Below are 16,177 nucleotides of genomic sequence, written 5' to 3'. Positions count from 1 at the left end.
TAGTAATTACCTGTAATTTACCATTTTACTGGTAATTACCTGTAATTTACCATTTTACTGGTAATTACCTGTAATTTACCATTTTACTGGTAATTACATGTAATTCGCCATTTTACCTGTAATTACTGTTAATTAAATCGTTTTACTGGTATATAAGGGTAATAGTATTGAGAATCTGAACATTCGAAAGAACAATAGGTATAGTTTCAGAAATTTTAAAGGAACAATTATTTTTAGAACAGAACTATTGAAAGAGCGATATTTTTCAAAATTTTGAATTTTGAGGTTTTAGAGAACAATAGATTTGAAAATGTCGAATTTTGAACTTGAAATTTTACTGCTTAGTGATTAATATTTTTGGAAATTTGAATGAGCAACTTTCTTAAGAGTCCATGATTGTTATTCTTTTCGTTACTATAAATTCAAAATTTATCATCAAAAATAAATACCCCACAAAAGATTATGTTCTGATAAAATTGCAAATCTTTTTACCCAACGGAAATGTTTTTCAGTCAGCCAAATGGTTCATCTACCTTAGCATCTGTTTATTTCTCGATATCTCAAAATAAACCTGATGGATAGTCCTTCAATCACCACGGAGCTTATCTCAAGTACTCAATTTTTATTTTCGCACGTGTATGAAAACTTATTCCAAGATCTCACGTGCACCTTACATACCTACATTACACATCAGTACATATCTCTGGGTACACGTTGTCATATAGGTAATACCTAATGCATCCATGTATGTATAAGAAAACAACACGTATCCTCGCTCAACTGCATAGATAACGCAGCCAACTCCACTTCTATAAGAGGAATTTTCCACTATACACTACTACAAATAGTACCTGCCAAGACGGGGCCATCCAGCCAGAAGGGCGCACGGAGTACTCGCTCATTAATACGCTATTCAAAATGGAAAACGTTCGCGATATTTTATAAAGCAAGGCATGAAAAACCAATTACTGTTATACGATACGATACATTTATCCGACACATAAATCCAACTTAAGATGCTTAAAACAATATTAAGCCAGATCAATGTAACCTTTTAGTATACAGAAGTACGACTAATAGCGAGTTTTTCGCCATACACCACCCTCCTAGCCTTTTCCAGTCTAACCTTCGCCTTTTCTTATCCCTCCTCTGTTTTCCGTCGTCTTCGTCATCATCATCATCGCCATAAACCTTTCGGAAAAGTCGACATCGACGTTTAAATTCGAAATTAAAACCACTTCGTTGCGACAACGAATACGATGAGTAATAAGCCGAACGATCTGTGTTGTGTACTGTACGGGGTAGATATACGCAGCAGAAGCAGCTTTTTCTTTAATTCGAATGATGCCTCGGAGTGAATAGTGCTTTTTTTAAGGACGAGTAAAGACAGCAGTAGAGGAGAGATTATTTAAATGTATCTCCGATTTCGAGTTTACGATGCTTTAAAATGAGCTAAACTAGGAGAAAGGGGTTGAAGCAGGGAGTCATCTAGAATGTGATCGTTTACGTGGTGTATTATTAGGTACGAGTAGGTAGATATTTAGCTTACAGTAAACTGTCGTTTTACGATTATTTAGCCTAATACTTATCGGGCCTGTACATAAGTCTCTATACATTCGCTTTCTTCGAAGACTTGAAATTCAATATTATGCCTTTTTTAAGGTATCCAATTAATTTACTTGCGGGTTTTCATAAGTAACTAAAAAACAAAACCCAAAATTTGATGCAAAAACAAATTTTTAAAATTTCTTCAAGCCGTTTAAAATAATCAAAGGTCATAATGATTATTCAATAATCAAAGTCTAAAATCATTTTCCATTCTTATAAATTAAGGTTTCTCGTGAACGAGCTTCAATAAATACTTCTAATATTTCATATCGAATACATGACTCATTTTGAAAAATTCAAAAGCTGGAAATTTTGAAATGAAATTGAGAATGCCAATCAAGAAAATGCAAGGATCGATCAACTATCGTTTAATTCGTGAACAAAAGTTTTGAATTTTTCAGTGTGAAAAGTCAGAAGTCCTTCGTTATTCAAAACAATTCTTCGTTTGAATAATCTACTTAGGGTGTGAGGAGGGGGAAGGGGGGTGAGTGTAGTCACTCAAAATAATTCAGTTCATCTGAGACTCTCTACTTGAGAAATCGAAAGGACATCCTTTATTAAAAAAAATATGAATTAATTTTTTCTCGACTCATTACTAAAATTTGTGGGTATTAAGTATTCAAAGTAAAGAAAATTCAAAGTATCTAAAAATATGTATTTTTTGCTTTAAATTCCGATGCTTACATAGTCCATAAATTTTGAAGAAATATAGTTCAACTCCAAAAGTTATCCTTAGAACCTTTTATTCAAATTTCAAACCGTTCTGCATTTAAACTTTTAAAATTGGACATAATTTTGGAAACATTTTATTTGAAGCCTGAGTGATTTTTTTGAAGACATTTTGGAGTTGAGAAAGTGTCGTTTTAATCGCCCTTGTGGGCTTACACTTCGAATGGTATTTTGTCAATTCAGGACCAATTTGAATCGATTGCTACTAAAAAGGAAAAGTCTAAAAGTAGACTTTGTGACTGTTTGATGGAAATCGAGATGTTACAGTGTAGCAGATCAACTGGCATGGTTAAAATTTTGTGAAAGTATCAAGAAAGTTATTTTTGGCAACGTCGCATACTCGCATTTGGAATCAAAAAATATGGTGAACCTCAAAATGTTCGATTTTATACTCATTTTCAACTCGAAAATGGCGGATTTTTTGAAAAAAAAAGATTTTAAATCTCGAGGTGTGTATAGCTAATTCATTTTTGATTCAAAAATAAGTTATTTTTTACAATTTAAAAAAACACATTTTTTCATAACGTTTTAAAAAAATGTCGATGAATTCTATAGAAACATGTCCAATTTGAAATTCCCTCCAAGAATATTCAATTTTTTGGATTTAGAACTACATAAAAGAGGCTACGTTCAATTTTTTTGTGTATCAAAATGTTTATACTTTCAAATGAATTAGGAGCTTGCCTCTCCTGAAAAGAGCAAAAAATGAACTGTTTTTCGTTTAGTCCCATTCAATTCGTTCATTTTATTATTTTCAAAAATCGAATTGATTTAATGTACAAAAAAATTGCCAGTGGAAGGGGAAGAGGCGGGGAGGGGGGAAGTTGCGAAGAAAATTGTATAAAAATTTTCAAAAATTCAAATTTCAAATTCGGATAAGTATCAGCTTTGCTTTTGAATACAAATTTTAAAAAATGTCAAGTTGAAATGGTCTACATATTTTTAAAGTTGAAGGCGCTATGTATAGTGTGGAATTTTTCAATGGATTATAAATTTCAATTATGTACGTACTTTATTGCCTTTAGTTTCTTCAGTTTTGAAGATGGACCATGTGGTTTTAGAATTTTTCTTGTTCATGTTTTAAAGTTATATCTAACTTGATGTCAAAACCAACAAAATCAATTAAAAGTTTTAGGGCATAGATATTTTTTTGAAAAAATTTCCAACTAGTAAGTTATTATCAGGCTATTTTGGTAGATTTTTTTTGTTGGTATTTGAAGTTACGCATATGAGGTCCCATGGTTGAAATTTTGATTTCCAAGTACTAATTTTGAAATGAGGGCCTCGAATTCCGATTAAGTAATCTCAGAGAACTCGAATGATACTCTTTTAGGTACGACGAGATGCCATGATTGATTTCTTCAAAGTACTCGTCTTCGTTCCCCGATAGGACCTCAGCATGCTAGGCCTAGATTCAAGTAATCTTATCGCAGCCTTAGCCTAGAAAAGACCTACACATTACACAAGCAGCACACGAAGAGTTCGAACAGGCATACGCGACTTCGTCTTAGGCTGAACTGAAATTATGTCCCTTATTTTAGGTACCTACATGTAAGTAATTACTTTCGAATACACAAATACAAGAGATTTTGTGTGACAAATAACGACAAGATACCTAATTTTTCCTTCAACACAAATCTATAAGGTTTCAATAAAAAAACACACACACACACACACACACACCGAATCCTCCATCTTCAATGGGCCTGGAACGCGAAAGCTCGTACATGTGAGAAAGATCGTCGTCGTACGTGTGAAATTCTAATACCTATATATAATTTATTAACCGGTGGCGCGATATGAGGGGTTGTGTTACACTAATGATAACGTTATCTTGTTCGGTATACGGAATTTTGCGCTCGTAGAGCTATCTTATTATTAATCATCGGCTCAAAATTCCATCGAGAAGTCGACGAATAGCGATAATTTACGTATAATGAACTTGGAAGGTGTGTTAAACAAGGGTGTATGGTAATTTATGTACGAAAAATCAATCGTAAATTGGTAATTCGGAGTAGATTCTGATCGCGTATCTTATTTAAATCTAGTCGAAGAGATTTTTCAAAGTTAACTTTATCTAGATCTCAAAAGAGGGGTTGAATTACACGGTTTTTGCACCATATGGTGTATTGTATAGTGCTGCAAATGCAACCATTTGTGTGTACATCTACGATTGATTTTTCCAACTAGCGCTACAACTAACATAAGTACATGAATTTTTAAAAATTATTCTTACCAGTAGGAATTTGCTCCGATGCGACATCTCGCCCTTGACTCGGTTATCTTTGCAGTTTGGTTTGTCGCGATTACGACGAAAAAAATTACTCGAGGTGTACGTACGAGCGCTAATCGGTCGTCTTATTCGCGTGTAAACATTTACAAACTGATTGTACGAGAAAATAGTCGGCTATAACGCGTGGAATCGAGCGTATAAACAACCTGTTCTTCGATACAGCGCCATGTATGGACGCGTTCGTCCGGCTGTACGTGCGGGTAACCGAACCGAACCGGTTGCCTAACGAAGATACGTTCCAGGCGCAGCTACGTATCTTTTTCCCACTTTAACAGAGGCGGATTGTTTCAATCCCTCTACGTTCATTTGTAGGTGGTCCTTGGCTAATTATTCGTCACGCTGTACACGAATAAGCAATCGGTTTTCGTAGACGTGAAGAAATTACGAAAGTTTGCGGCGCGTCGCGTCGCGTTGTTGGCCGCAGCAGTTGGCGATTTTGTGAAAGTTGGCGGTGGCGGTGGAAGGCAATTCACTAATGTCGAGAAATTGCCATTGCCGCGGCCGGCCACCGTTTCCTTCCGTTTTGATTATTTGAATCCATAAAATGAGCATAATATGGAGATGGATGAATGGTGCGCTGGACAGCATGGACATGTACTGTGGATTGTATAGATGACTGGTTTTATGAGGTTATTTCCGGCCGGGTTCGGTATCGGTTGATGATATGCATTCGAAATTAGCCGGCAGCGTGATTTTTACGATTGCATTTCCGTATAAATTTGTATTGATTGATAAGAAGGATGGCAAGGAAGGGTGTGACTGATTATCGACAAATGTAGGAAATTCGATTGTGTTTGAGAAGGAGAAGATTTCATACTCGTGAAAAGCTGCTGAAGACCAAAAAAAAAAAAAAAAAAATGAAAATTCTACGCATTGAAAATCTCAATTTGTGCACTTTGAAAATACCAATTTATCAATTTTTCAAACTCGAGAAATTTTTCCAACTTTTTCCAGTCTTCCTTTCAGAGAATTTTTCTATATACAATATTACAACATAGAATCCTATTTGAAATTTCAAAAATCTGTTTTGCTGAGCTGCTTTTGCATTCGCCTTCTAGTATTTGCGAATGATTATTTATTTGTTCATTCTTGAGAAAGAAAAAAATTCCAAAATCACCCCAATTCAAGGAAGGAGTGAACATTTCAAAGTGTCTCTTTACACTGCCAATAATTTGCCTATTCTGACCCAATATTGCAGTATTTTAATTTGGACCCATGTAACCTAGATCTGACGTCCATTTTACTCGTATTTACATACCTACTTAAATTAATGATAAGTTTAATGAAAATATGGTTTTTCTGATTATATCACCAACTAATTCCGATTGTGTATTCTCTGTTTCAGGTGAGTACAAATTTCCGTCGCTCGATAGATAAGTAAAATATGTGTCGACTTTTTCATGGGATTAAGTGAGTAATTTTCATTTTATGATTAATGGGGAAATCATTTTTATGGGCAATTTTGAACTACCGACAAGATAATATATTGAACGAAATTTGATGAAATTCGGTGAAAGTTGCATAAACCATCCTTAAAACATGTTAATTAAAAACACTTTTAAAAACGTAAGATTGTTCCAAATAATAAAAAACTGATACACTCTTTGTAAAATTTGAAAAAACTTGGCAAAAATTGCAAAAACGTGGTTGAAAAACTATAGAAATGAGAAAAAACGCGAGAAATATCACTAAAATCATTTAAAATTCCCAAAAACTGATGAAATTTGTCGTTGAAAGTTGAAACATGGTAATATTGAAATGGCATAAAAACATTTTAAAAAATATAAAAATTGTTCAAAATTATCAAAGCTTAAAATTCTACCAAAATTTGGCAGAATTCACAAAAAATTCCCTTAAACATTGTTAAAATAAGTGAAATTAAATATAAAAGGCTTAAAAATCAATTAAAATTATCAAAAATGGATAAAATTCCGAAAAAATAGCATAAATAATAATCATTAAAACGTGTTAAAAATGCCATAAAAACATTTAAAAAGTATTAAAATCATCAAAAAATTACAAAAAAAAACTATTAAAACATGTTTAAAATCGCACTTCAGAACACTTTAAAAAGCATTAAAATTATCTAAAATTACGAAAAACGGATGAAATTTTAGCTAAATTTAGTCAAATGTGCCCTTAACAACGTGAAAACGTGCTAAAAATAAGATGAAAATACTCAAAAAAAAACTTATAAAAAATTAAAAATTATTGAAAACTGATGAAATTTATCCAAATTTGTGTATCAAAAATTGTCATAAATTAATGTTGTTAAAATCTGTTTAAAATGACAAAAAATGCAAAAGGCACTTAAATCGTTCAACGTTTAAAAGTGATGTTTCTACTCTGAATGATACAAAAAAAAAAAAAAAAAAAAAAATGGAAAAAAACGAGGTGAATAAGGTAGGGTGAAAATTGTTTCGAACTTTTTTAAAAATATTATTCATTTTTATAATTTCCCATTCAAAAATTGTTCCCGAATTTGTAGTAAGCAAGGGAAGAAAGGTAGATATGACTGACAATCACTGTATGCGGTAAAAAAATTTCAATAAAAGGTTAAAAATAAGGCGAGAAACCTTGAAAAAATGGCTGCGGAAATTTGAAAAAATTACTATGATTTTTGAAGAAACCTGACTAATTTGACGAAGGAACTGCTTGAATTGTCCAGCTGCAATTTTAATGAAAGTTGCATTTTTTGAGAGAGCATGTTCCAAAATCTCATAAGTCATAACACTCATAACTAAATTTTCAAGTGTTCCAATTGATTTTTCAATTTTTTATATAACTTTTTGAAATTAAAAATCGACATTTTTCATGAAAAATTTACTTTTTTTTTTAGGGGAAATGTAGGTAATATTTCCGACATATTTGTAGTGTTTTCTGGTAAAATTTATTTCAATATTCTAGTTAGAGGTGCATGAAACTAGATTAGAACTATCTGTGTACTCAATCTGGGAAATACACTTTTTCAGTAAATTCAGTTGGATATCTCAAGTGTAATTGTACCTTCTCTCATTTTGGAAACTTCAATTTACATATCTTCGAATCAATGTGACTCAGGTGTTCTGAATTTCAATTCATTTGTTTCAAGAACATCAAGTTTGGAGAAGTTCTTGATCTCGCCATCTTGGATTTGAACAAAATTTTGGAACAAATAGGTGAAAAAAACTTGTTGAAAATTCACAAAACCAAATTGTTAGGGCTAATAATGATTTGAAATTAATTTTGGGACATCATCCAGAAAATATGGAAGATTGTCAGAGAGTTTTCTGGGGATTTCAGAATGATTTACAGATGTAAAAAAAAATCCGGAGTGGTTGTTTATTCAAGAGTATTCAGAATTGGAGGGGGGGAATAAAAAGACAACATTTCAAATTGTTTTTTGACTTTTTTTTAATAGCTCGATAATAATTATCAAAAAATTGACAAAAATTGCAAGGTATTACCCCGTGATTCATCAACATTCTGCTCAAAATAAATAAGACTCAAATAAAAATGAGCGGTCTTCTATGATCTTACACGATCAGTTTCGAATCCATTCATTTCTCCTTATTGCATAATAATCACGATTTTTCATTACATCAGCTCATATTTATGTCAAAAAAGGAAATTCGCTTGGAAAAAGACTCCTCGATTATTATCTCAACCATAAGAATACTTACTTATACCTTCTTCATATACGATAAGTATAGTTACATATGTAAATAAAATTAGACGCCTCTTCGCGATAAATTTTTCCATAACCTGTAATTGATCACCGTCGTCTCAAATCCTCAATTACCAAGCAGGGTACCTCCTTTAAAACGCGAGAAAATTCAACCTGTATGAGACGACGTGCGATAGAAAAAGAGAGAAAAAAAATACAAAATACAAAACAACGCTCATATATTGGAGCAATTTTGCTTATTCTTTTCTTAAATTGTTCCCAACAACGTGTAATATTACCAAAGTATATGCAATATGTGCCGTGTAATTTTGTTGTTCCAAAGCGCAGAAGTGTTTTATCGTTGAATCACCGCATATTACTCTACGAGTATATAGCTTACGTGTAGGTGTATTAATTTCGACGAAAATTACCGCAATGGTTTTTTTTCCACTCTTTATTCCCGAGAAGAATTTTTTATTAACGTTTAACAGGTGATCAAACGGCGTTGTTTTTGCGTCGCAATTTTTTATTATTATTTATTCCGAGATTGCACGAGTAATGGATGTGAAGAGGTGGTTGGATAAAAAAAATGCAACGCTAAGACATACGACGTGGCGTTGTTTCATATAATACCATATTTTATGCTTCGTGTTTTGTATGTCTACTTATTATTATTTTCTCCAACAATTTAGGTATTTCGTTTTTTTAAGGGGGGGGGGGGGGACAAAAATTTGAGAAGGTTTTTGTGATCGAATGAGCCAAGATAGGGTTCAGGTATGAGGCACCAAGTACATACTTAGAGGTGAATACAAAAACGAGTTTTTTTTTATTTCGTTGGTTGTATATGTAATTGAAATTCTTACATGAGCAGCCAAAAATTACCGCCAGCCAGAGGATTTACTGAACACGTAGGAGTGAATGAAAAATGAATAATTAAGATGTTGAGATATTTTTTTTTACATCTTGAATTCCAAGAAAACAATTTTAACCAGGCATACTTACTATTTGAATTTCGAATAGAACAAGATAATGAGTTTGGTGGGTGGGTGTTTTCACTGAATCTGATTGGGCGAAAATAATAAAATTAAGCTTCCACAAAAAAGAATTGAAGCCAACGATTACGCGATGGTGATAACTGTTCATGATTGGAAAAAAGCCTCGATGGAACAAAACGTGGAATTGGAAAAAATTCTAACTGATGTGTAGGATAAGAATAGGAAAATTCCAGAAAGAAATCATTTTTCCATTGGAGTTGGGAGTTATTTTCATTTTTTTTTTGTTCACTGCCTAGGTTTGTAATTTTTCATCAAATTTCAACATTCAAAATTATTATTTGGGGGGGGGGGGGGGTGAACTTGAAGCATTCAACCAGGAGGAGATTTTGTTCATCGGTCTTCATCATACAAAATTTATTTCATATTGTCGTTAGTTCGTTTAGATTGAGAACATTCAAATTCATTAAAAATTGGGTCTAACTGATAAAATTACAATATTTGACCAAAAAAAAAAAAATTATATTGGTGTCCTTCTCCATTTACTTTTGAGGTTGAAATTGAGGAATTTTTTAAGCGATTCCGTGAATTTCCAAAGACAAGTTCAAAGATGCAGAAGGAAAGGAAATTCAAGTTCATAGGAATTTTCTATAAAATTCTATCCCCTGAAGGCTGAAAGTTTTTTCAATTCGATTCCCCTCAACTTTTTCAGGACCCACCAAAGATAACTTCAATAAATAAAAAATAATTTTATTCCTTTGGTCAACTCGATAAACAATTTATATATATTCACGATAAAAAGGAGGATTACACGATAGAAAAATGCATTTCACTACATAATACATAAATTTATTCAATAAAAAACGAACCATTTAGGTGATTTCCACAGTATTATATGTACTTATCTACAAGTATCCATGCATAGAAAGAACGACAAAAATTAAAAAATTTCCACGAGAAGTTTTTAACAGAAAGAACGATGGATGAGGGAATATCCACTTACTAAAGATAAAAGTAAACAAATGATAAATTATACGAATTCTACAATGTAAATAGAAAATGAAGTTGTTTGGTAAACTTCGAAACAAAAAAAGGACTTTTTAGGCAGGCAAGACCACAATCAGAGATTTTGTTGACGTTTTGGCAAAAAAAGCACAAATTTCTTAGCAATTTTGGCAAAAATTACGACCATTTGATTATTTATATCAGAAAAGTATTTCCTGGAATTAAAACATTACAGTTTTTCGTCAACGTGCTAAAAATTGACACTCTCTGGTAATTTTGATAGAAACCGGGAATTTTTTGACAATTTTAGCAAATGCTGAGTTTTTTTGGGGAAATCTTGCCAAAAACAGGGTTGTTTGACAATTTTGAAAAAAATTGCCCCTTTTGGCAATTTTACAAGAAATGGGTACTTCTTGACTATTTTGCCAAAAATTGACGTTTTCTGACATCCGTTCCGCCAATTTCGACAACTTTTCCAAAAATTGTCATTTTTTGACTTGGGTTTTGACAAAAAAAAAAAAAAAAAAACAGAACCTCATAAGCAAATTTGGCAAAAAACAGGACTTCTGTTTGGCAATTTTGGAGCAATAAGAGGACTTTATAAACGCAAAAATCAATTTTTTGGATGTTTAGGGTGGGGAGGGGGTACAAAAAATTATGGACTTGAGACTTTCAAGAATTACGTGCCCTGCTCCCCTCCAAAGCTTGCTTATCTCATAGAAAAATTTCTTGTAAATGACCCATTAATTGAATTCTCACCTCATCTTCCCTCCTTACCCTTCTCATTTTCTCCCTTGCGAATTAAATTGAAATTTATAATTTTTTTCTTCGTGAAAAATGGATCCAATTGCCTTCTCGTGACGAATACCCAATTTTTTTCTCGTTTTCGTTTTTTTCAAAATTTGATTCGAATATTCAATCGATACGTGTATTTCTTATTTTGGTGGGAGGTGCTTCATACAAGTTCTCAATCAGTTTTTTTTTTTTCAAATTTATTCCTCATTCGTTTCTGAATCGTATGTACAAATATGTATGAAAACAATTTCTGAGGATGTGAAAATTTCTTTAGGGTGTTTTCTTCCTCGAAATGAACGCGTTCAAAGATAAGATTCGTGTAATCGCAGTCTTGTTTTTGGTATTAAAAAAGTGCTACCGCCAATGCAAGCACAAGGGCCACCTTGGCATGGTGTACATTACATATACACGTTGTTATCTAATAAATACATCTTGTATAATACGGTGCGCGGCGATACATAAATTAAATATTTATTAATCGTGGTCGAGTGAGTTGTACACGAGAAGGTGGAGGCGCTCTTGGTCTCATGACAAAGTATTCGTAGATATTACGATATACTTACTTTATATGTATTATACTTACCTACTCTATAGGTAGAGGTACAGTCTATGCAGTGCATATTATAGACCTACTACTACTGTATGTGTGTACCTCTACCTCACCTCGAAGGTGTACAATTCTGTATTACAATACGATCGGCGGCTCTTCTGTGGATGGATGGCGTGGCACGGTGGATATTGTGTTTATATAATTTATAATATTTGGTAGCTGCCGCGCCGCCGTGGCCTTCTTATTTAATGTTTTTTTTTTTTTTTTGAAAGACGTTAAGTGGTCTAAGAGAATACACCGAGAGGTACACGCTGTACACAGGTGATGGGTGTTCGCGCGTGGGAAATATCGTAGGAAGTTGAAAAAAGTTTTAATAGAGAAAACCGCGCGCGAGCAGAAGAGGTTCGCGCGTCTCGGGACACACCTTAGCGTGTATATTACAAACTCTAGTCGTTTATTTTCGATCTCCTCTTCGCTCTACCTCTGCGTACGTAAACGTATAGTATTCTACATTTTCCGCAATTAAATATTCGAAAAGATGTCGTTTTATGACCATGGTGGCGCGGCCGAGTCGACCGAGATAATGGCTCAGGATTGAGCTGCGTCTATGGAGAATGATATCACTATAATGAGGGGGCCTCGCCTTCTACCAATGTGATCAGCGAAAGTTGTATTTTTGGGGAAGCGATGATGAAAGAAGTTTTGAATGTGAATTTAAAGGAGATTGGGTCGAGTTTTCGGATTGTGATGCATGTTTTGGTTCTATTTTCGCGGAATGGGTTTTCTTCTGGGTGCATTTTGATACCTTTTTCTAGTCGTTTTGTAGATTTTAGAGTAATTTTCAAATTTTTAAAAATTGTTGAAATTTTTCTCAGAGGAGGAGTGGCGATGACTGATGAGAGCTTTTAGACCAAATTCAATTTTCAGACTTGCAGGGGACGTTTTTAAATAGCACTTTTCGATTTGAACGAAACCAAGCTAGATCGAAAGAGCATGCCCGAAAACTCCTGTAATCAAAATTTCTGGCCCTAAAGCTCATTTTTGGACTCGAGTCAAATTTTTGAAATTTTTAAAATTTTAAAAAGCTGTTTCGAGGGCAACTTTCAAATTTTTCCACGAAAATATATTTTTTTGGAGAATTTTGATAATTTTCCATTCATTTGTTTAATTTTTCTCTCGTCCTCTTCTAAATAGCTTCATTCAATTTTTCGACCCAATTGCTCTCATCGACTGTTCGGCCACTCGTCACAAACACCACATCAATGACAACCTGAAACGCTACCGTGTCAATAACCCAGCATCTATAAACTTGCACGGACTCGGAGGGAAAAAAATCACCTGGAAACATTCGCAGCAGCCAACATACGACAACCGACGACCTGATAACGAGCACGAAAGTGCACCGAATATGCACTCAAAGCGCACACTTGAGCGAAAACTCCCCGAAGCGATACAGATATCTCATTCAAACGAACGTAACACTAGACCATGAGCTTCGGATTCAATTAATCCAGCACTCGAGATGATACAATTGCACGAGAAATTATCTCGGCACTTTTGCAGTAGGTAGCTAGGTACATAGAATTACAATCCAGAATCCTTCATTTTCGAGATGGAAATCGAAATTCTCATTATAAATTAAGAGCCAACTTGCAGCAAAAATGCGACTAAAAGTTGTACACCTATAGAGTTCTAGGGGTGAGACATTATTACAAATGCTTCCTTCTCTCGTCTATCTGTGTTTCTGTTTCTCCATTTGTGTAATTTATTAATTGAAATTTCATTCTGTGCTCGGCGAATTTTAACTTAGCAGAGCACATCAACTCGTCGAAGCATCGGTTCGGTTTCGAGATATACATTATACAATCTTTTTTTTTTATCTATGAAAATCTTCGCAATTTCTCTATATCGTTTCTTCTCTCGATTACAATCAAAGTGAATCCACGCCAGAGCAGCATCTCATCACAAGAAAACAGTCGACATAGAGATGAGAATAAAAAAAATAACCCAGACGGCGTTTCTTTGACGCTGATAATCTTTTCCTAGTAGTTTTCAAATACCATTGATAGACAATAATTTATCGTCGGTTGTAGCTTGAATGACAACAGGCATAGAGTGCGATGTGATACGCGACTCGACGTATTCGTATTCGTATTCGCGTTTGTTTTGTATGGCGCTCACAGCTCTGCGATAATGTTTGCGAAACCGGCGTGTAAAAAAAAATTTTCTCGATTGATTTACATATTATTTGACACGTTCGAATAAATTATATAGGTACGCGTTGTAACGTTGCAAAACGTTTCAATAAAATAGAGAAACCCGAACTCGAACCGAGTCTATTTGTCTCCCGTATCTACGTATTTTCTCACGAGAGAACCCTCTCGACTCTCGTCCTTATATTGAACCCTGTGGTTTCGAGTCGAACGAAAGTTGCATTTTTGGAAATGGTGTAGGGAAAAGGTACTCTATAAATTTAATTAGCAGACTTTTTGAACTGAAAATCGTCGATTTGAACGAAACCAAGCTGGATCGAAAAAACACGTCCTGAAATTCTCGTTATTAAAATTTCAGGTATCTAAGTTCATTATTGGATTTTTTGAGAATTTTTGAATAATTGAATTTAAAAAGTTGTTTTGAGGACGCTTTCTAAACTTTTTCATGAAATATAATTTTTTCGAGCATATTGAACCAATGTGAATAATTAGGATGGATCGCAAAAAAAAATCGGGGGATTTTGGCGAAATTTAGTAGAGACCTTCATTTTGAGTTGTAAGTTACTCATAAAAAATGTTAGCTCTGAAAGGGCCCCTGAAAGATGAAAATGAGTCCTTAAATAGAGGACAATTTTGAAAAAAATCATTGTTTTTCGCTTTCATTCCTACCCAATCTGTTTTGGGAGAAATGGCCCCGTTTCAAGAGATGGTATTTGTGATTCTGCATCGATTTAGGCAAATGTTATCAATACCTAAAGACCACTTCTAGGGTTCTATTGAACCACGATTTTCTCAAAAATCACTTCATTTTGAGAACACCTGGCTCAGCCTCCTGAATAGCTTAGGGCTCACTTTTTTTTTAGGTTGAAAATTGCAAATTGCTCAAGGTATTATTCTCAAAACTGGGGAAATATTTTGGAATGCAGTGGTACCAATTTTTTTATCATTATTGCCAATTTCAAAAATTCGAAAAAACAGCCACAAATTTATGAAATTTTGATTTTTTGAAATTGGAAATAATGACAAAAAAATTGGCACTACTGCGTTTCAAAATATTTCCCCTGTTTGAGGAATAACATCTTTGAAAATTTTGGCATAATTAATGCGAAATATCTGCGAAGAAAAAATTTTCAAAACACGAATTTATTCAAAAATAAGTGATTTGCAAATTTTCAACCACTCAGTGTAACCCTAGAAGTGTTCTTGAATTTTAACGGCCATCAGCATAGGGTTGACGCAGAAACTCACGTTCTTTCATGTCGAACTGGACCATTAAAAAACCATTATTTTTTCAAAATCGCCTCCTCTTTGAAGGCCCAATTTTCCTCCAGGAGCAGCTCCGGAGCTAAAAAAAATTATGAGTAACTTTTAATTCAAAATAAGAGTCTCTGCTGAATTTGATAAAAATCCACCAACTTTGTTTTTGGGCGATCCGCCTAAGGAATAATTTTTAATAGAAGAAATAGACCTATTAGGATCCGAATGGTGCGAAAAAAATTTCAAAGGACCTGAAAGTAGGGTTTTTGCGTAGTTTCAATGGAAGTAAATTGATGTGCTGCTTTTTTGTCACGTGCATGTTCTCCACTTTCTCAATGTACCCTCCTCCCCCTCCCATTATTTTTTCTGTTGATTCACGAAAATAATGAAATATTAAGTATGCGAAATGTGATTTTGAAAGATTCAAAATTCGCCATAAAGAAAGAAAAAAAGAAGATTGAAATTCAAAATTTTACAAAAAAATTACGTTTTTCTTCGAAATCGGGAAATCCGAAAATCTGCTCGAGGTTTTAGAATGGCTCGAAATCATCACAAATCGGCACAAAATAGGTCAAATCAATTATTTACTTCAATTTGGCCACACTTTAACTTTTTGGACCAGATTTTTTAAAATTGAAAAATTTTTCAAGAACAGGAAAAAAATTATCTGTTGAAATTCGCCCTTGTGGTGTATTATTAGCTCTTCCTCTTTCAATACGCCTTTGTTCAGCCCAAGATTTGTTGTGCTGGTTGATTTGGTCAATATGAAGTAAAAGGATCTGCAATCAGAACTGTTCACTTAATCATCACATACAGCTTTGATTTTTTCAGTTCTCACAAGTGAACCTCTTGAGGTGTAACACTCCGATTTGAACGGGACCGCGATTTTTGGAAAGAGCATAATCTAAAATCCCTAAAACCAAATTTTCAGCTGCCCAAGTTCATTTTTCGATTTTTGGCAGACTTTTGAAAATTCAAAATTGACTGTTTTTGGGGATTTATGATTTTTTAAAAAAATACCTACTTGATCAGTAAAAATGGTCAAAATACGTAAGTCCCAAAACTATCTAATATTAATTACCCAAATCC

At 33.8% G+C, this 16,177-nt stretch overlaps 1 protein-coding gene and 1 long non-coding RNA gene across 3 annotated transcripts in view; one reads left to right on the top strand and one right to left on the bottom strand.

The window, feature by feature from the left end:
- Positions 1-4,846, bottom strand: part of LOC135847981 (uncharacterized) — a 34,066-nt gene extending 29,220 nt beyond the window's left edge. The window contains exon 1 of the long non-coding RNA XR_010559286.1: positions 4,574-4,846. This is a non-coding gene — a long non-coding RNA (uncharacterized LOC135847981). The remainder of the gene's footprint in view (positions 1-4,573) is intronic.
- bs (blistered) overlaps positions 1-16,177 on the top strand; it is a 104,280-nt gene that overhangs the window by 64,358 nt on the left and 23,745 nt on the right. The window lies entirely within an intron of this gene.

Source organism: Planococcus citri, chromosome 5, assembly GCF_950023065.1.
Source record: "Planococcus citri chromosome 5, ihPlaCitr1.1, whole genome shotgun sequence".
In the NCBI taxonomy this organism is placed as follows: domain Eukaryota; kingdom Metazoa; phylum Arthropoda; class Insecta; order Hemiptera; family Pseudococcidae; genus Planococcus; species Planococcus citri.
This window is presented reverse-complemented; position numbering and strand designations above follow the sequence as displayed.